At 41.4% G+C, this 21,977-nt stretch overlaps 1 protein-coding gene and 1 long non-coding RNA gene across 2 annotated transcripts in view; one reads left to right on the forward strand and one right to left on the reverse strand.

The window, feature by feature from the left end:
- Positions 1–21,977, forward strand: part of cdh22.L (cadherin 22 L homeolog) — a 100,979-nt gene that overhangs the window by 36,532 nt on the left and 42,470 nt on the right. The window lies entirely within an intron of this gene.
- Positions 4,969–10,787, reverse strand: LOC121397898. The gene is made up of 3 exons (XR_005964018.1): positions 8,544–10,787; positions 7,807–7,930; positions 4,969–5,784 (listed from the first exon to the last, which is right to left on the reverse strand). It is a non-coding gene; the product is annotated as an uncharacterized LOC121397898 (long non-coding RNA).

Genomic DNA, 21,977 nt, shown 5'->3' on the forward strand with positions numbered 1-21,977 from the left:
TCTAGAGAGCGCACAAAGTAGCAGTGTTGTTAAAGGTAACACGTGTGTGTAGTTTTATGATGGATACTGGCTTTCACAATAAGTCAGTGCCTAGGATGGGCGTGAGCATGTGTAGTAGAATTATTGGGTACTACCTGTGGGAAGGGAGTGTGGCTGTGGTATAGCAGGTATAGTAGGGAGAGATGGTGCCTATAGTAACAGTGGGATAATAGTCTCTGGGCAAGGACTGTGGGATAGCAGGTATAGTAGGGAGAAATAATGCCTATAGTAGCAGTGGGGATAATAGTCTCTGTGAAGGGACTGTGGCATAACAGGTATAGTAGGGATGGTGACTATAGTAGCAGTGGTATAATAGTATCTGGGAAAGGATGGTGGCTGTGAGATAACAGATATAGTATGAAGAGATGGTGCCTATAGTAGCAGTGCGATAATAGTCTTTGGAATGAGACTGTGGATGTTGGATAGCAGGTATAATAGGGAGAGAGGGTGTCTATAGTAACAGTGGGATAAAAGTCTCTGGGAAGGGACTGTGACTGTGGGATAGCAGGTATAGTAGAGAGAGATGGTGTCTATAGTAACAGTGGGATAAAAGTCTCTGGGAAGGGACTGTGACTGTGGGATAGCAGGTATAGTAGGGAGAGATTTTGCCTATAGTAACAGTGGGATTATAGTCTCTGGGAAGGAACTGTGGATGTTGGATGGCAGGTATAGTAGGGAGAGATGGTGCCTATAGTAACAGTGGGACAATTGATTCATATCAGAATCAAACCCATATTAAGGTGTACTAGAGTAAATTTGTTTCAATACCTATGAATAGATTTATATCTATAGTTTATATCTATTTTTGCCAAAATCTGATTCATATCAGAGGATGTCTGGCACAAGATGCTGAATGTATGTGCAATGTCTGGCTAGGATACATTTGTTTGTACATATGTGGGCGATAGTTTTGATCTGCACATGAGGTGCCTGCATATGAGAAGCAGTCAGATCTGTATGCACGGGCATGCTTCAACAATTTTAGAGTAAAAATTTACATAAATGCATAACATCTGCTTGTACTGTATGTATATGGTGTTTGTTGCAGGTTTGTAAAACTCCTAGTAATAAACAAGTGTTAAAGTAATGATGCAAGAACATGCAACGCCACTGTCAAAGAGCAGTTATTTGCTACATTCAGTTGACCAGTTCCTGGATGGTGGTTCTGGGGCAGGTGTGTGCATAATGCAGGTGGTCTGTGTTCCTTGCTGAAATATAATAATAGTTGAACATCATGTATATAGAAAACAGCTAACATTCATAACATAAACCTTTGTGCATTGTCGAATTTCTGCATCAGTGTGCCTAAGGGGTGAATAGCAAAATGTCAAGATAGAAGCTTAGTAGCAATTTGAGAATAAGGCGTGTCTTTTTTCCACCTCAACTACTATTTAAACGACGTAACACTTGGAGGGCTGGCTATCCCTGTTTTGTATCCTAAGATGCATTGAATCCATTTTGCACAAGTGGTATCATCTCTACAAAGGGCTGGGCCATTCTTAATGCCATAAGGTGACCTTGAGTAGAGTGGGCCTCCTGCAGAGTGGCATGTGCATTATGTATCAGCGCAACATATATGTTCTTTGTATGTGCGTCACTTGGTGGGGGACAGCAACATGTAGGGGAGTACAATCCAGGCGCTCTGTGAATTTATGCGCCCACCCGTCTTGTTTGAAATTAATTCTTCGCTCATTATTATTCACATTCAGCAGGTGGGGGGGATACGAATGTCCCTGGGGACAGTGGAAAAGGGAGGGGGGAATAAAGACAGGCTCTCAGACAGCTCCGGCAGGAGCTATTAATAAGAATACTACTCTTCCTCCCATCAGTGGCTTGAGGTTGAAACTGATTGATGTGCTCAGAGGAGCATGTGAGGGAGGTTAAACCTTTGGACTCCTGACAGTCAGGACTGCTCTGACACCCCTCCCTGCTATACATGGTGTGTGCCTCCTTCTTACATGGTAAATTAACCCCTAGCCTCTTCATCTCATAGCTGGGGGGGGCTGTTACACAGACATATGCCTATCAGACTGATGTTCGTGTACAACCCCCCACTACGTTGATATGTCTCTTCCATTTCCTTCTGGATACAAGATTCATTTTCCCATGTTCTACATGCAGTGTATGCAGGGAACTGGCTCCCACCCCCCAGACTATTCCGAGACATCTCCCTTGTCCAGACGCATGGAAAGAAGCAGAGCTCTCCTAGCAGATAGATAGGCACATTCTAACAGGCAGCTTCGTTTTTGATGGCCCTGCAAACAATTTATCTGGGTCTCTATAACCTTCTCCCATACCTACACTGCACATGCCCCCACCTTATATGTACAGCAATTTTCCTCTGCTCTTTAGTCAGCTGAAACATTGACAAGAGGAGTCAGTGCCCACACCCCTCACTCCCAGACACTCCTCTGTGTCCTGGCACTGCATACAGGCAATTGTCTCATGGGGGTTTCATCACCTCCCAAAGGCTCAGCCTCCCACTCAAGTCAATCTGACACTCAAATGACAACCACAAAGGGTCTTTGCTGCTTTTCTTCATGTCTCTTGATCAAAACAAACTGGTATAGGAGTTCTCCTTATTCTGACACAGAGACAGCAAGAATGTCCCTTTAACAAGGCAACTTTATTATGGCAGAAGAGCTGACAAAAAAAAAAATCACAAGCATTTATAAATTGGCTTTTCCAGGCAGATAACAGAATGTTTGATTTTTTTTAATCTTGTACCTGGAAATGTGGGAGGTGGAAAGCAAATTCCTGCATTGTATGACGTTTGCATGGAGATTGCACATTTGTCTCTGAATTCTTTCCATTGTTGGAATATTTTGCTTCCTTTTCTACATCTATCACTGTCTTATCTTCTGCTTAGCAAATGGAGATATAGATGCAAATGATAAGTATCGATCTGCACTTCTCTTCCTCTGGCCTGTCTGTGACACTCCCTCTCTTCTCAATTTATCTTCTTCTTTTAGCTTCCATCCACTACTGGCACTGTTCTCTCTTTTACTGTTCCAGTTAAAGTGAAATGTGCCTTTATTGTGTACACGCTGTTAATTAACCATGCATTTTACCTGAAGTATTAAGTGAAGCATCAGTGCATGTAATATGCATTCCTTGTTTGTTCTGGTGTGTGTTCAGAAAAGGTACAAATCCCATGGTGCCATGTCTAGAACAGACAAGGATTGCATATCACACACACTGATACTTCATTGTATGCTTAAGGGAAAATACATGCCTAATTAACATGGTTTCGCTCAAATGAGTACACTAGTGCCAGTTACGCATAACAGTCAGCAGTTGCCTTTACAGCATTCAGAATGCTTTAATGCCAAGTTGCAGGCTTCTAGCATTTGCAAGTAACTATAGCAATTGCATTATCCCCTGTGATCCTCCAAAAGTTAGTGGGTGAGTAAGTGATGGGAACAGGCATGTCAGTGACCGAAACACTTAAATTAAATAAAATTAAATTAAATTAAAAAACATTTTTATTGGCACAAATCAGCTTCCAGCATCCATGGGCCTGGAGATCCTCCAGGACCCATAGAAGTCCTCAGCTACTCAGATGCCGCCAGGTCTTAAAACAAGAGGTGCTAGGCGAAAGGTTCTAAACAAGGGGCACAACTGTAGGTAAAGTCTTTGGGCAGAAGGTCGTGGTACAAGACGTTAGGCAATAGAGTAGTCAGATCAGGCCGGGTCAGGGCAGGCAGAGAATAAACGTAGCACCCAGATCTGGTCCTCCTTTACAAGCTCAGGGTGTTTATGGACAGCATCAGAATCGCCCTCAAGTACCTGCTAATGTTCCTAAACAAAGGCCTGGAGGTTCCTCCGGCATAAACTTTGACAACCCCAGTGTTCAGAAGGCTTTGGACACATTAATCCAGAGTGGCCCAGACAACAGGGCAGGCTGGCCATGGTGGGCCCCTACAGCAGTCTTCCATTGCGCAATTATTTTAGGCAAAATAATATGTTGACCACAAGTTGTTCTAATTTTGAAGTTCATTAATGTACCGGTCCATTTGGATGTTGAGTGCTGTACTTCACAGGACTATTACTAACTATTTGTTACCAGAACCCAGGCAGACAACATATTTATCAAGGTGGGAATTTATTCGTGGAGGCTGATGTTTCGGCCAACTAAACTAAAGAAGGCTCATTTACATCTGATACTGCAGTTGAATTCATGCAAAGTTTGCTGTAGTCAGTTATCTACATTAATCAGGTAGTTGTGTCCTTGCATTCTCTATAGCAGTGGTCCCCAACCAGTAGCTCGTGAGCAACATGTTGCTCTCCAACCTCTTGGATGTTGCTCCCAGTGGCCTCAAAGCAGGAGCTTATTTTTTAATTCCAGGCTTGGAGGCAAGTTCTGGTTGTATAAAAACCAGGTGTACTGCCAAACAGAGCATCAATGTAGGTTGACAATCCACAAAGGGGCTACTAAATGGCCAATCACAGCACTTATTTGGCACCCCAAGAACATTTTTCATGTTTGTGTTGCTCCCCAACTGCTTTTTTTTCTGAATGTTGCTCACGGGTTCAAAAGGTTGGGGATCCCTGCTCTATAGATTCACTCACCACCACTCAGTCTTTCCTACTTTCCACTGAGCGCAGTTGCACCTATTGAGGATCCCTGGAGCTACTGCCACCTCCTGGCCAAGTGGTAACTCTAGGGTACCTACAGCACCCTGCAAAAATAGGCGCAGACAGTGTCGGACTGGCCCACCGGGATACCAGGAAAACTCCCGGTGGGCCAAGGCGTCAGTGGGCTCTTATGCTGCTAAACATTTGGTCTATTTCATGGCCATTCCCTATTTCTATGATGCTAAATAGATGGAATAATAGTTTATATTATGTAAAGAATAGAGACTAGAAGAATAGAGATTGAGTGAGGAGAGGAAGAAAAATAATACTGAGTGGGCCCCTGGTCTAAGGTTTTTGGGTGGGCCCCTGGTGTCCCAGTCCGACACTGGGCGCAGAACACTTGCACAAGCGTCACTCTTGCACCGAACACTGGAAATGACATAAACCAGACTTTTTAAAACTTGTAGTGCATCACCCCCCTTGCAACTGCTATGATTCTGGAATTCCGGGAAAAAAACGCTGCATCATGAGAAAAAAAACATGGCAAATGAGCTCGGAATTCTGCTTTGCCCAGTGACCTTGCAGATATAAATAAGCCTTAAGATCTTTGAGGTAGGCTGAGGCAGTGGCTTTACAAATATAACACTATTATACTATCGACTGTACTGTTGCTTTAAAACAAACTGCCACATTTCTAAGCAACAATATTTCTTTGGATTCCCATTGGACCAAAAGGAAACAATCCACAACAGTGTAGTGAAAATGTCACCGCTTTTGACGCTGCAGAGATAGAAAGCTTGTGTGACATCATTATCTTGCCGTGACCCTTCTGGGACCACTACTACGGTTATCTGGACTCCCAGCAATAAAGCATGACACGATTGCAGTTTTATTAGACAAGAAAGAAATAGATACAGTCATGTGACACGGGCCAGGAAATACGAGCAAGAATTGTATACGAGTCGGGTCAGATAGGGATAAATAATGCCTGACCCCCAGGTGCTGTTTGAAACACTAATTTCTCTGCCTCTCGTTCATCTCAACCAGCTTCAGTCCTTGTTTGCCCCTCACTTTCTAAACATTCATTTTCTCAACAATTTTCTACCTCTCACTTCATCTGTCTTCTCCATTCGCAGTCTGTCATTTCCACACTCCCCCACGCATCACCTAGAAGCAAGGATAAAGGAAAAAAAGACTTTATTTATATGAAGTGGTTGGGCTTTAGTGTACACTCCTTTTAGTGTACATTCCTTCTCTGTATATTTGTATTTATTCCCAAGGAAGGTCCTGCCATTTAGTTTAATATTATTATTATTAGTCATCATTTATATAGCACTTTACAGAGATTATACATTGCAGGTATAGGACCTGTTATGCAGAATGCTTGAGACCTGGGGTTTTCCAGATAACGGATCTTTCTATAATTTGGATATTCATACCTAAAGTCTTCTGGAAAATCATGGAAACAAATAAACCCAGCAGTCTGGTTTTTGCTTCCAATAAAGATTAATTGTATCTTAGTTTGGATCAAGTACAAGGTACTGTTTTATTATTTGGATAAAATGGAGTCTATGGGAGACAGCCTTTCAGTAATTTGGAGCTTTCTATAAAAAGTGTTTCTGGATAATGGATCCCATGCCTGTATTCACATCAGTCCCTGGCCATTTCATGATAGTATAATTTATTATATCCACTGAACAATTATTTTTTTTATTCTGTTTGCATTCATTCACAAGTGAAATCTAATTTTCTGGATGAAGGAATTCCCCTTCCACTGCAGTCTGTTGAAAATGTCTTCAGTGAGGTAATCACTATGGCAGCTTCCATTTAAATTTATATGTGAATATAGAGCTGAATGTCCTATGCATAAAATAATCTTTGCTTTGCTTTCCTGCACTACCATCTATTGGAAAGCAAACATTACATTACTATAATAATAAATTGGATGTATTTTTCCCTTAAATACAGATATGGCTCATGCTGGTATTGCCGAGATAGCCGGCGACCCATTTTACCCCCAAGGCCTGTGTTGTAATTGCTGTTTCAGGGAGAGTTTTTTCCCATTTGTTTCCTTCAACTATTGACTGATAAATAATTCAAACTTGACGACAATTCTTTGATTAAATTCTCCTCTCCCATGACAGAAGATTTCAAAGGGGTCATTTTTCTGTAAAGACGTGAGTCTCTGGGGACCCCTTGAGCACTTTGTACAGGGATCCGTCCTGTAACGGAACATCTGAGGTATAACTAATCATCTGTGAACTCTGATTATATACAGATACAATCTCATTGTATGACAGCGAAGGAGTGATCTCCATTGTTAAATCCTGTGTATGATATTTATCTGATTATAAGGAGACTATGGTGCTTTGTATTATGTAAAGGCCCCTTATACAAAAAGTCCCCCATACTCATATATCCATATTATATAGGAATACTCAAAAAATTCAAGTTTTTTTTTTACTATAAAAGCCGACTTTTTAGTGGAAAGAAAAACTAAAATTTTTCGGAATTTATTAATGCCCGAGGGTGTTTAAAGTCTGAATAAAAAAGTACTCCAATTTAGACCTGCTGAGTTCATGTAAAAGTCAACGGGAGAAGTCCCGAAGATATCCTGATCCGCACTGGGTTTTATCATGTTTTTTTCCTGCACAGGAAATTTTCAGGAAAAATTTATTGATAAATAAGGGGGAAAATCCGTGCAGATTTGGAAGGACTATTTTACAGAAAATGATCAGACATTTTTGAATTTTGAGGAATAATGCAGGCAGAATTCTTTCTCTGTGAGAGAGCTGCCATATTTTTTTCCTTTTGCTGAGGCATTATGTCTACAATATAATACGGTTGATACCCATCTGGTTTTTACCCTGACAGTCCGGTTTTTGCTTCTTCAAAACAGCATTTCTGGATTAAAAACCTGGACAGAACTCTATAATGATTGCAGTCAGCCAATCACAGGCTGCTGTGTCAGAGCCTTACCCCAACATCACAAGGCTATCCCCTAAATCTCCTCATCCTGCTGCCTGATGTCATCAGCTCACCCACAACACTAATGTGGCAACTCTAAATAAAGACTTCTGCTCTAATTTTCATACCAATAACTTTGGGAAAGCATTAAGCCCGCCAATAAGGTATCCTAGGGACTGGGGTTTTTGTCCTTCAGGAACTTTAATCTTTCCAGAACATTACCGTTTTGGTTGAAGTCCTCAGTGCTCCATCTTCTGAACCAGGCCTGGTACCGCTGTGCTGTGTTACTTGTATCTTGTCTGTCCTAAATCCCTCCAAGGACTTGTCACCCCACCTGTGTGCCTTACTGCAAGGTTACCAATAAATATTTTCCATTAACCACCCATAAATAAAAGACATGCCAGTTTCATGTTTAATACCTCTAAAACACATAGCCAGGACAAGATCAATCCAAACAGATTGGTGGGGCACATTGGCGCTGGGAGCCAAATGCAAAAGTGCAAGGAACAGCTTTGGACACACGTACCTTTAATGAATGGCATCAATTTGCACAAAGACTGCAGCACTTTTAGCACAACTACAAATGCAGCTGTGGGGCATAAATGAGCCCAATGTATAGAGGAATGGGGTTTCCACCTTGCAGTATTTAACCGACCAAGCCAAAAAAATGGGCAGGGCTGCTTTTAAATATTTACCAGCTTTAGCATTGCTTGTAATTGCAAGACTCTTTCCTGACCAGCTATTCCCATGAGCCACTTGGGACCATGGAATTAAGTCCTGCCCCAGCTCTTTGCCAAGCCATGCCCTGATCTCCCCAAACATTATCATCTCGGGGGCGTGATCGGAACCGCTAGATGTAGAACGCAACTCGGGGAGCTCCGGGACACATAACCCTGTTATGTGTCCCGGACAGCCCATTACAACCCATTACAGCCCAAAACACAGCTCAAACTCAGTACCTGTATACACAGTACCTCCCGTGGATCACTCCGGTACCAACAACCCGCTGCAATGGGGAGAACCAAAGGCGCATCGCCCAAAATCCAACCTGCCGAACAACACCATGCAGCTTCACAAGATGGCGGATCAGTGTGCCCCTTAAGAACAGACGGCATGGAGGAAGAACAGCGTCAATCGGGAAGCCCCAAAGTGAGCGCTTCCACTGCACTAACTTTAAGCAAATATGCCAGTACTGTCCCAGCCGATTCTACGACTAATACTTCTATGGACCCCAAGGCTGACAGGGAACAAATGTCTCCCCTTCCTCCCCTGAACTGCCGCCTGCAGAACCCACGCTAGGGGAAATAGCAACTTTGATAGGAACTAATCATGCCTCAGTTTTGAACAAACTAGACGAGCTGAAAACAGATTTTAACATAATCAAACAAGATATGCAGAAACTGAGAGAACGTACTAAAGAAACTGAGAGGCGAATCTCAAAAGATACACAGCCTCTTCACAATGCTATGGAGGACTATGCCCATAAAATCTCTGAATTACAATCCAAGTCTGATGACCTAGAAAACCGCCTAAGGAGGAATAATATTTGCATTGTTGCCATTCCAGAAAGAGCTGAAGGCAAACATGTGGAGGTTTTTCTAGAAGACTGGCTTTTTGCAAACATTTGGAAAGGAAATATTCTCCACGTGTTTCATTATTAAACGGGCCCATAGGGTCCCTAGCAAACCCCCACCACCAGGGGCACCTCCAAGACCACTCATTGCCCACCTACTTAACTATAAGGACCGTGACGCAGTCCTCCAAGAGGCAAGGATGAAAGGTCCTTTACAATATGAAAACCATAAAGTCTCTATTTTTCCTGATTTCTTATGGCAGTATGCAACCAGAGGCTCAAATTCAACACTGTTAAGGAAAAGCTTAGTCAACTACAGTTCAAATGCGCTATGATATTCCCTGCCCGCCTACGGATAATGGAAGATGACAGAGCATATTTTTTCAATGCACCAACCGATGCACTCCAATGGATAGAATCTGTTGCGACCTCCCCCCAGCCACAGCGCTCACCTAGGAGGCACAGATCACCAACACCGGAATGAGCCGTTGTAACAACTCTGATTTCAAGGGCTACGGAATCTACATAATCCCGGAACCTCCCAGGAAAGCTGGAACCAACAAAAGTCGACAAGGACTACTACCTACAGTTGGTAAGGTATTGACCTAAGGAACTGTACTAAACATACCTTTGTTCTACCCCCTCTGACAATGTTTTATGTTTTGGGATTAAAATTGCTCAAATTGGGGAACAGCAGGTAGGGCATCACAAAACCTTTGGATATACTACTTCTTTCCTGGCTGCTTTTTCCCCTAATTCTCCTCCTTATCCAATACTATGCCGATTATAGCTGAAATTAGACTACTGTCATGGAATGTCCGTGGCCTGGGCTCCCCAATAAAACGGGTCTTGGTATTCAAAACACTTCAGCGGTTAAAACCTCACATCACTATGCTTCAAGAAACCCACCTAGATGGGAACTAATTGCTTGCTCTTAGAAGACCGTGGATAGCAGCTTCTTACCACTCTACCTACTCAACCTACTCTAGAGGAGTATCAATACTTGTGTCAAAAAATTGCTCTTTCACTCTTAAGACACTCATCACGGACTCGGAGGGACGCTTTATTATTATGCACTGCATAGCAAACGGAGGAACTTACATCATGGTCAATGTGTACCTCCCACACCCCTTTGATGTGACGCTGTTGTCTAAAATAATGAGCAAAATTGCTACCCTCCCCCTGGATCTCTGCTTTTAACTTTGCGGATTTATGGAGAGAAAAACATCCCAAGGACAAAAAATGTACCTGTTTCTCAGCAACTCATAACACTAGCCTTAGACACCCCAGCAATACTATCTCAGACCTCAACAGTAGACATCTTGCCAGGCGGGATATCGGACCTCTCACCACTCTCCATAACATTGAAAACTGGTTTACTTCAAACGGACAAAATCTGGAAATTGAACAGTTTTTAGTTACATCAGGACGTGATCACAGAACCGATTGATAAAGAGCTAAGTGACTTAATCGAGATAAACAACAACACAGCTTCACCCCAAATGGTCTGGGACTCCCTGAAGGCCTTCATCAGAGGCCAAATGAAAGCATTCAACACACAAACTCAACAAGAAATCACTGATCTGGAGAAAGAAGTTACCCTAACTGAACAACAGTTTACCCAACACCAATCCCCACAAACGAGACAAATGTGGCTTTCGTGCTTTGCAGACAGTTTGAGTCAAACAGGTTAAAAAAAAACCTTCTACGCCAAACAGCCAATACTCTGGACACAGGAGAGAAAAAAATGGCAAACTCCTGGCACTGCTATCTCGAGAACTATCTCCCAAAACATCCATACCAGCAATCCAAGACAATGTGGACACTATAATAACTGATCCCATAGGAATTAACCACGTGTTGATATGCAATATTATCCCTCCCTATATACTTCAGGGCTGACCCTTACACAACTACAGAACTACTTGGAAGAGATTCCAATCCCCCACTTGGACCCTTTAGACAGAGACTCTCTGGATGCCTTCAGCACAGAAACAGAATTAGTTGAGGCTCTCTCCTCACGTACCCCCGGACAACACCAGGTCTGGATGGTCTTCCAACAGACTTTTATATTGTAACGATCGCCGCCCGGAGCAGGCCCAGGAGCTCCGGGCGGCGCGTCCATCTTCGCCGGCGTCGCTCCCAAAATGGCGGCGCCCATGGCCGCCACGTGGGTAGCGGCGCCGGGCGATGACGTCAGCGCGCCGACGTCGGCGCAAGAGCGTCAATGACGTCAGAATGGCGCCAAATTTGAAAATAAAAACGCCAACTAGACGCCAGAATGGCGCCCAAGAATAGGATTACTTTCCTGAAGCATATCCTGGGTTACCTGTGTGCCTTATTGCCTAATCTTGTTCCTGCCTTGTATCCTGACCCTTTGCCTGGACTTTGGACTTTGTTTGTATTCTGCCTGCCTGTGAACTCTTGCCTGATCCTGACTATTCTCCGTTTAACCCTTTGGATACCGCGACCTTGTTCCCTCAAGAGGGCTTCCTCCTTGATCCAGACAACCTCCCTGGAGGGAGCTCCCGGCTCCCTGACATATATTAAGCATATTAAGCATTGTTGACCTCTTTATTTAACAATGTACTGGGGGGGCAGACTTGCCAGTATCCATGAGTGAAACATTGATGACCTTAATTCTAAAATCAGACAAAGACCCATTAAATTGTGCCTCTTATAGGCTGATATCGGTAATAATCAATGTTGACACCAAGATCCTAGCAAAAATAATGGCCCGTAGGCTCAACCAGTATATTACAAAACTGATTTCCCCTGACCAAGCAGGATTTATACTGGGCCGAACCACAGATATTAATGTCAGATGAGTTTTTACAAATATAGTAGCCCAACACGACAACTCTGGTCACAGGGTGTTAGCCGCTCTAGACAATGAAAAGGCTTTCGACTCCATCGAGTGGAGCTTTCTTCGGGTCAGCATGATAAAAATGGGTAAAGGACCCAACTTCAGAAAGTGGGTTGATGCCTTATACCATGATCCCAAAGCCCGTATCAAAACGAATCAAAACATATCCCAACCGGTTTCACTCAGCAGGGGTACAAGGCAGGGATGCCCCCTCTCCCCGTTGCTCTTTGCACTGGCAATGGAGCCACTAGCTTGGCTACTCAAAACAACAAAGGGAGTCAAAGGTCTGAAGCTTGGCCCTATAACAGAAACTGTAGTGATGTATGCGGATGATACAATCCTATTTCTAGAAAACCCCTATGAAGCCCTTACATCTGCTCTAACGGTAATAAACCACCACACTGAACACAAATTGGGCAAAATCAGTTCTCATTCCTATTGACTCCTTCCACACTGACAGCCAGAGAGTACAGGTAAAATTACAATGGGTCAACACATTCAAATACCTAAGGGTACATGTACACCACCAACTATACAAATATATTGAATTGAATTTAACTCCCTTAACAATAAGACTAGAAAATAAAACTCTCTCCCTTTAACTTTACTAGGTAGAGTGAATCTATATAAATGATCATTCTCCCAAAATATATATATAACTTTTTAGGCAAGCCCCAATTATGATACCAAAAAGCTTCTTTCGTAAATTGAATTCCCTAACTACTACCATATACTGGGCAGCAACAACTCCCAGAATTGCAGTGCACTCCCTGCAACTCCCAGCAGATGCAGGGGGTCTAGCAGCACTCAATTTATATTTCTACTACCTTGCCACTAAACTGGTTAATTCCTGGTGGTGGATAGCCCCTCCACTCAAAATGCCACCACCAACCTAGAAGCCCAAATAGCTGACTCGTATGACGCTCTCAAAAATATGTTGTACCGGGGTACCAAAGACTACAAGTCATCTACCCAACTAATGACAGCCATGGTCCAAACTTGGAAAATTGCCCTACAACTCTTTCCAAAAATTGAAAATCAATACTCGCCCAACCTGCCTCTTTGGTATAACCCGCAACTCCCACAACTACGAACTATACCAGACCCTACAATCTGGGCCCAATACAACATTAAATACCTAGGGCAAGTTATGGTACAGGGCAAGTTGTTAACCTTCGATGAGCTGAAAACTATGTTTAATATGCCCAACACAATGTGTTTTAGATTTTTGCAATTGCGCCAAGCCATAAAAACACAATTCAGACTAATCCAACCAGACAAGAAGTGCTTGCCTTTAACCCGGATCTTAACAAACCAGTTTGACAATTTTATGCTCTTCTAAGCACCCCAAAAGACTCTATACTTAAAAAAACGGTATGACAAATGGCTACAGGACGCAACTCACCACAGAAATGTGGGATGATATTCTAGAAACACACAACTCGAAACTTGTCATCTCAAAAGAAAAAATCATCCAGTTCCGCTTCTGTCACGGGACCTATTTAACACTCCATAGGCTTCATTTAATAGCATCTAACATATCAGATATTTGCTCCAAGTGTTCTCAATCCCCAGCAAATTTCATGCAGATGGTGTGGCACTGCCCAAAAATAATGAAATTCTGGAAAAAGTGATATTGGACTCATCCTTGCGCTCATTATCCCTTCAAACCCTGAAACTCTGCTATTAAATCAGGTCAAAGAAACTGCCCCTACAATAGCCGAACAGACTTTCCTAAATTTCCTTTTTATACAAGCAAAAAGATTCATTGCTATGAGGTGCAAATCAGCTCACCCCCCCAAAAAAGCCAATGGATACAAATGGTCAATGATGCTGTCCCTCTATACCAATTATACCAATTGTTATATTTGCAGAAAGGTTGTCCAAATTTTTTTTTAAAAAATATGGTCACCCTGGATCTCAGAGCACCTTCCTGCCCTAGACTTTCATTTAGCAGATTCTCAAGGAACCCAAAATCCCCTCCCCCCCTGAGTTAGTCAGGGAAAAGAAAGTAAAAAAATGACTCAATACAATAATGATGGGTATTAAGTTTGTTTATTTGTATGATAGTTAACATCCCGGTTCTCTGAAGACTTCAATTCCATGTAAAGGCTTACAATTCAAACTGAATTTAAGGAAAACCTTTAACATGTGCCTTGATCTTGATATTCTATGACTGTATTGCTTAACAGATGATGTTAAAACTGATTGATGAAAAAAATGCAATAAAAAAAGAAACTTAAAAAAAAAACCATTATCATCTCTCTGCCCCTTTGCAGGTCTGCTGGCTCTTAAATTTGAGTTAAAGAAGTGTCAAGCCTATCTTAGAATGATGGTTTCATACACCAATACGATGCCCTTACTTTCCTCACCAACTACTAAAATAAAGGGAATATAAATTTATGAACAGTAAATATTCTCCATTGGTTCGCAGTATATTCATATGCAAAATGATTCATAGTGAATCTATTCCACTCTATCAGCACCTCACCTTTAGTTGGCTGTCGGTTCCACTTACAGTTTCTGATTGGTTCTCATGTACCCCGATGTGTACGTCCCAATACACACAAAACCTTATTACAACTGAGAAAATGAAGTGAATGTGATTATGAAGGTGAATCTTGATTGAAGCAGAGCTTGTAGGCAAGAAAACAATTCCCTGTGCATTTTCATGGATTTAACAGAATTCAAGATCCCAAACTAGAGCATATATTGCTTTTCAAGTATTTTGTTTTACGGGTTTCTGTTTATATTTGTAAATACTCCCTCTGATGAAAGATGTTATTTAAATATCTTGAGGGAAATCAAGTTCAGGAAGGCTTTGTATACAAAAGAGCGGCAGGTGTGAGCTTGGCTTGAAAAGAAAAGGCAGGCAAATAAAGGGGATAATGTAGAACTAAAATACAGCAGACCCCAGAGGAGAATTGGTAAGGAGCCAAGTCCCTTATGCCTCTTTTCTTGTCTGGGCCATCCAATGTATTCACGTCCACAGAGGTGGGTGAAGGAGATCACAGGCAACATAATATCAAGGGGGCCCAATATATTTTTTGCAGGGGGGGGGGGTCTGGGCCAGAAAGGTGGAATCTATCTATCTATATATTAGAAAAGATCTACTAACCCTTAGCAATCTGTCATAAGTAGCATTTATTGGCCACCGTTTTGAAAGCAAACATCTATTAAGATCTGGCTTTATGTAAATGTCACAAGATATGAAAGAATATCTCCAGTGGGACATTGGGAGATGTAGTGATGTGCGAGTCAGGAAAAACTCAACCCTAACCAACAAAACTTTAACCCAAACCCGACTGGCAAAATGTAGCCATTGTAGGAACTGCGCCTAACCCATACCCACGTTTTCCTGCTGGGTAGGCAATTTCTTTGCACGCCTCTGCTTCCATGACAGGGTACCTTTGAGAGCAGAGGTGCGGTGTACTTCCTCAGTCTCATCCCAACCCTAACCTGCAACGGTTGGCCAAATTTCTACCAGAACCCACCCAGCTGGCCCACTAGGAAGATCCCAACAGGCCTGTGTTTGCACCATGAGATGTACAGTATAAACATATGGGGATCACAAGACATACCTGTAGAGGGGGAGAGAGGGGCCAAAAAATATTTTTTCTAAGGAGCCTGGGTAGGTTCATCCATGTAACTGAATCCATGAGAGCAAACCACACCCAGATACACAGGATTATATTGTTTGCACCAGGTTTAATAACTGAGAGCAACCAAGGAGCAGGCAGCATTTTCATGACTAAAAATATTCTGTTTTCCATTACCCTTGGGTAACGGTACCCAAAGTGATTTCTAGGGGGATAAAATATTAGAAAGCTTCAGGACCAGATAAGATGCATCACTGTATTTACCATTAACTTTGAGATACAAAAGAATAAGGCGAAAAATTGCTCTCTGTTTGTGCCATTGCCCAAAACATTAAGTCGCCGGCACAGTTTCTAGCTCGAGGGCAAAATGCTCGAAAATATACAACCATAGCCTATGATGGTAACCATGCTGACCCCACTGGTGCAATTACAGGTCAAGATATTATCACTTATTTTTTTTTGGCGTTATAATAGCCTGCCCTTTATTGCACCGGCAGGATCAGCATGATTACCACTTAATTCTAAGCACAGGTATTTCTAAATGTTATGCACCTGCCCATAAGCTAGGAATCATGCAGCTAGCAAAGTGCTCCATCTGCTGTACCCTAAAAGTATTACATTCAATATCAAGTCAGCACCTTGCTCCACAGGGGGCATTTTATCTCAATTTGGGAGAATTCCTACATTCCCTTTCAAAATCAAAGCCATTCCTCCTGCTGCACTGGCTTATTAGTAGTCAGTATAGTTTGTGAGTTGCTGCTGTGATGCTGGCATTCAATAACAAATATTTACCAAATGTGGCTATAAACAGGGAGCTAGACCGAGACATACAGGGAAACAAAGTCAGAGTAAGACTGCAATTTGAGGCACAGCTGGGGTTCATATAAATAATTCTAAAAACTGGATGGTAGGTACTTGAAATAGAACCTCAATGCTTATGCATGTAATGTAAACATATATCCTACTTATAAGTATTTATTTTTACTGTCTATAATAGTTCAGTAATGCATACTGGCGGGGGAGATTTTCTACAGGAGGTCTAACCTGGTTGCAATTTTGTGCAATTTTTTAAAGATAAAATGTATTTGTATGCAAAACCAACAAATAGATTTCCAGGTCAGTTCTTTAAAACAGAATATAAACCACTTTAAACGCTGAGCATAAGAATTATCACATATTTCCTAGAGGTAATAAAGAGAAGGACTCAATTTACTGTTGTCAGCCCATCTTCCACCGTGGAGCTGAGGTTTTGTTGAATTAGGTTTGAGTGCCTCGGACTTCTGAGGTGAGCAGGATTTCTTTATTAACCAGTAATGTTAGGAAGAGTCACACACAACCAGTGCATAGCTATATCCTTCCTAGCATAAAACAGAAAAACAGAATATATTTCTAGCATACTTAGTAGGAATGATATCATCAATGATCCATAAAATGCTGCGTTCTGGAGATATTATTTGCACAAAAGCTATTTTATTTGCCAGAATTCCTATGATATTGCACCAGAAATTGCCTATTGATGGACAAGACGCGATCATATGGAAATAATCCAGTGCAGCTGGAGTAAGAGGCATCTGGTCTTCTTTCTATGGAGTCTAACCCGCATAATATATAGCTGATTTAATATTTTGCATTGGATAAGACTATTTTTAGAGGAGATTTAAAAAATGATAAAAGTCGTTGGTTGCTCCTGAGTCAAATTAGGGATTGCATCTATCCTCTATAACAGGGGTCCCCAACCTTTTTTTGTATCAGTGAGCCACATTCAAAAGTTTTGGGGAGCTAAACAAGCACGAAAAAAGTCCATGGGGGATGCTTAATAAGGGCTGTGATTTGGTAGACGTTTGGTAGACATTTTTGGGATTATTGCAGGCCTGGACTGGCAATCTGTGGGTTCTGGCAAATGCCAGAGGGGCTGCTATAAGGTGCCATAGAAAGTGAGTATTTAGTGGGCTGGTTGGGGCTGTTTGGGCCTCTGTATTGGCAGAGTGGGCCTCTATGTACCTGAAATGCCAGGGCCTATTTTAATTCTCAGTCCAGGCTGGATTATTGCTCTATAAGGACACAGGTCAACAATGACTGGTATAGTCTTGAAGATAGTTTGGAAGTTATGGGGATGTCCTCCACATATTAAATTTTAACTAGTGAGGTTAGAGTGGAGAACTTGGTGTTGAAAACATTCCTAAGTTGTGAGTATGTTGGGAGGTAATTGTGATGGTTCTTGAGTGGAACCCAGAAAGATGAGATGGCCCAAATATTTAATTGCATGGTGGGGTCAGGATACGAAGACCTGGATATATTTTAAATGTGGGAGGTAGGAGTTACCTCATAGGGGAATTTTGGACATAACAGGGGAGGAGAGAGCCCAACATACTGAAAGTAGATAACCATCATTTATACAGTGGGAAGGCTGTGGATGACATATATATCTGTAGGGGAAGAGTCTTAGCCCTTCCAGTGGTGTTTTTGTCAAAGTCCAAAGGACGTGTTTTAGGTCCAAAATCTCTAGCTATCCTGCCTAAATAGAAATAATTATAGTTATTTGGACACATGGAGCAAATAGGAACAGTAATTCCCTTGGTTTTATTGGCCCAATAGTTGCATCATGCCTAGTAAACCTTAAAGAGCCATGCCACAGATTTTTTTTTTTTAATGAAATAGGAGTACTGTAGCATTAAAACCTCAGTATGAAGGATGTTAGTAATCTATTAACAATACTAATGCTGTCATTTTAAAGAGAGAAATTACAGAGCCTTGCTGACATTAATTTTACAAGCAGTTCTCGAGCAGTCAGAGAATTTATCCGCACTTCCTATTAAATAAACCCATCAGCGTGTTTACAGTAATTAATAGGCATCTAATATCTCAGAAGTGGTGTAATTTTTAATCGTCCTTGAAACTGGATTATGATCAATGGTTAAATATAGTTACATTTTATCACGGTTACAGCTATTTTCACCTATTTTACCAGTTTTATTAAAAGGTAATTATAATCATTAGCAAAACAGCTGGACGTGTATTTACGTAAAAAAAAAAGTGACTAAATTGCATTGAATGTCATGCTGCATAAGCCCATTATAGCTCAAACATCTTCTGCCTATAGGTCAATATGTTAAGTGATTGTTAAAGGGTAATTAACGCTAAAAATTTGTATCAATCATTTCCAATTCCAATACATGCCCTCTTGTGACTAACAGCCTATTTGAGTACATATGGCCACTCCAGGCATCTGACATCTCTGTATACATGGACACTAAAGGTGACATTTGTCACCAACAGAGGAAATTGAACCTCATGCATAGATTTATTGGTAAATGTATTTTTAAAAAGAAGAATGTTAGCTTAAGGCTGTCACACCTACAGCATTGTACTCTGCTATAAATTATTATATATGGAGATTTTATTTTAACTCCTTCTCAGAGCGCCTACACATTTGACTATAACATACTGCAGGCCTCGTGTTGTTTCAATATTTAACTAGGAACTAAAGATTTGTAGATAAAGGTCTACTGCTGAGAAGTTTAATTTAGTTTAAAGCTGAAATGTTTAATTTGTGACTCATATTTTTCATCTATGTGCTTTTAGTGTTTTATAGACGTCTCTTAAATGGGGCAGATTCACTAAAGGGGCGAATAGTCGCCAGCGAATGCTTTGCACCACATTGCCAGGTGAAAATTCTCTATCACTACGCTAATTCACTAAAATGTGAAGTTGTGTCCTGGGTGCCATACGCTGGCGACTTTACGCTAACGTCACCTCGGCAAATCAAAATTATGCTAGCGATCGCTTCTGCCTACTGAAACTTTGTTATTCCTCTTACACTTAGGTCAATTTGAATAGGCCGGGTACATTAAAGTTGTATGAACGTCTTTATTAGAGTTGTTGGTGCTTAGTTGGACGGAGTATAATAAGCAGTTTAATTCCTTACCTCTTCCCCTACCTCTTCTATGAGCCATACTCATTTGTAAAAAGAGTTGGGGAGCAACACAAGCATGAAAACTTTCCTAGGGTGGTGCCAAATAAGTGCTGTGATTGGCTATTTGGTAGCCCCTATGTGCACTGTCAGTCTAAAAGAGTCTCTGTTTGGCAGTATATCTGGTTTCATGCAACCAAAGCTTGACTCCAAGCCAAGAATTCAAGAAGATATAAAAGTATTTTGAAAAGACTTCTGAGAGGTTTTTGATAGCAGAAGTAGATTTGCTAAGAGGAGTGAAGGAAGCAAAATGTCCATTTAAATACCTGTGTTACTTAACAGAGTGGTGAATAGATAAGGGTTGGGGAGACCACACTGAAGGAAGGGTGAGGACTTGGATGAAGTATGGGTGGTACAAGAGACAATAAAGTCTTAAATATCCTTTCACAAGAAGGCCACAATATGGATGCTCCAGCATTGTTCCTTTTTATGGATGGCCAGTTTGTTTGGGGGCAACAAGATTATTTAAGAAAGGTCAAGTGGAAGTCAAGACGAATATAAGGGTAGCAGCAATACTAATAAGAGCATTTGTCAGAGTAGACTCAATCTAAAGGTGGCCATAGACGGGCAAATTTTGTCTTGATCAGATAAAATTGTCTACTTATCCTTACATTGATGGGTGCAAATGATTGCATTTTCACAACAGACCATCGTACAGGTTTAAAATTTTAAAACAATGAAATCAGTCAGGGGATGGTATAATCAGATAATGACTGTTAAACGATCATTCATGGTGCATGCCTTTTGCGAAAGTAAATAAACTGACATACAGCCATCGGTTAATATATATGTGAGATCTTGTAGCCTACATGACCAAGATACGATGCAATGTCTTCTATATATATTTTAACCATTTGAAGCTCATGCCACATTTGTTTTAGGGTGGGCTCATGTCTAGGAAGAATCTCTTTATTCTTTATTTTGCTTCCTTGGACATTTTTAATAATAAGTGGCCACTTCAAGCATTTGCATCAACACTCACTAATAAAGACATGTATATGTTAACAAAGTTTCACTAGGAAGAAAGTAAATCTAGCAAAGATTGGCTTAGAAATGCTGACGAATATTCACTGGTGCAAATTTCTCAGCGTTCACCTGCTGAGAAAAATCTTCGCATTTTGATGAATATGCGTATTCACTGCAAAATAACTGACAAAGTTGCACAAAGTATGGCAAAGCCTTCAGAGGCAAAAATTTGCCCTTTAGTAAAGTTGGCTGACAGAGTGAAGACAAAATCTGCCTGTGCATGGCTAGCTTTAGAATCTGAATATTGGGTTTGCAATGAGAAAGGTGGCAAAGGTGCTGAGTTCCAAACTGTCTTTGGCAGCAACGTCAGAACAAGAACTGATTGGAAGGGCAGGGTAGTTATGGGTGAGCAGCTGCCGACAAACATAACTTCACCATGGGTAAATATCATTTGATGGCTGCAGTAATGAACAGGTGACTGCCTCACGGAGCAGTGAAATTGCATTCTTTGGAGTGATAAATCTTGTTTCTGTATCTGTATCTGTATCGGGCTTTGGCAAATGTAATGGTAGCATTGCCAAATGTGTTATGAGGACGGTAACATTGGGTAGAGGAGAAATAATGATCTAGGACTGTTGGGCCATGGTTTGGGCTAGGACCCCTGGTTTTGGTTAAAATAAACCATAAGGCATATAATTACATTTGGGACAATTGTGGGAAGGCTCTTACCTATTTTACCACAGTAATGCCCCAGTGCAATTGAGATCCAGATACAGAATAGGGTTTCTGAGACTACATTAGATGAAGTGGACTTGTCTGAAAAGAGTCCTGACCTAACCCCATATTAACACCTGTGAAATGATTTGGAATACAGACTGTGAGTCAGACTTGACATTGGTGCTCAACCTCAGTAATGCGCTTGTGGCTGAATCAAAGCAAACCTCACCAGCAATGTCCAACATCTACTGGCAAATCTTCACAGAAGAGTAGATGCTGTAATAATAGCAAAGTGAGAACAAATGTCATTTAATACCCTATATTTGGAAAAGAATGTTGGGTCAAGCAGCTGGCCATATAGTGTACCTCCTAGAATCCCTTACGTGATGCTGGTAATTTTTTATTACAAAAGTTAACTACCTCCTAATTTGGTAAGACACTCTTGGATCATCAAAAAACAGAGCTTGCTGGAAACTGGGTGGAGTTTTATTCACATCAATCTTGACAGAACTGGGAAGGTCAACATATATTCAGATGCTGGGATCTATGCAGAGGCTGCACCCTACTGCAAATGCTGATAAACATTAAGGAGTATGGACATGATTTAAATTTATGTAGTAACAGAAGTAATTTTTCCTTGTAGCCATAGCAACTGAACACTTGGTCTAGAGCAGTTAGAATTACTGACGTACCTCTGATTAA

Source organism: Xenopus laevis, chromosome 9_10L (assembly GCF_017654675.1).
Source record: "Xenopus laevis strain J_2021 chromosome 9_10L, Xenopus_laevis_v10.1, whole genome shotgun sequence".
Taxonomy (NCBI): domain Eukaryota; kingdom Metazoa; phylum Chordata; class Amphibia; order Anura; family Pipidae; genus Xenopus; species Xenopus laevis.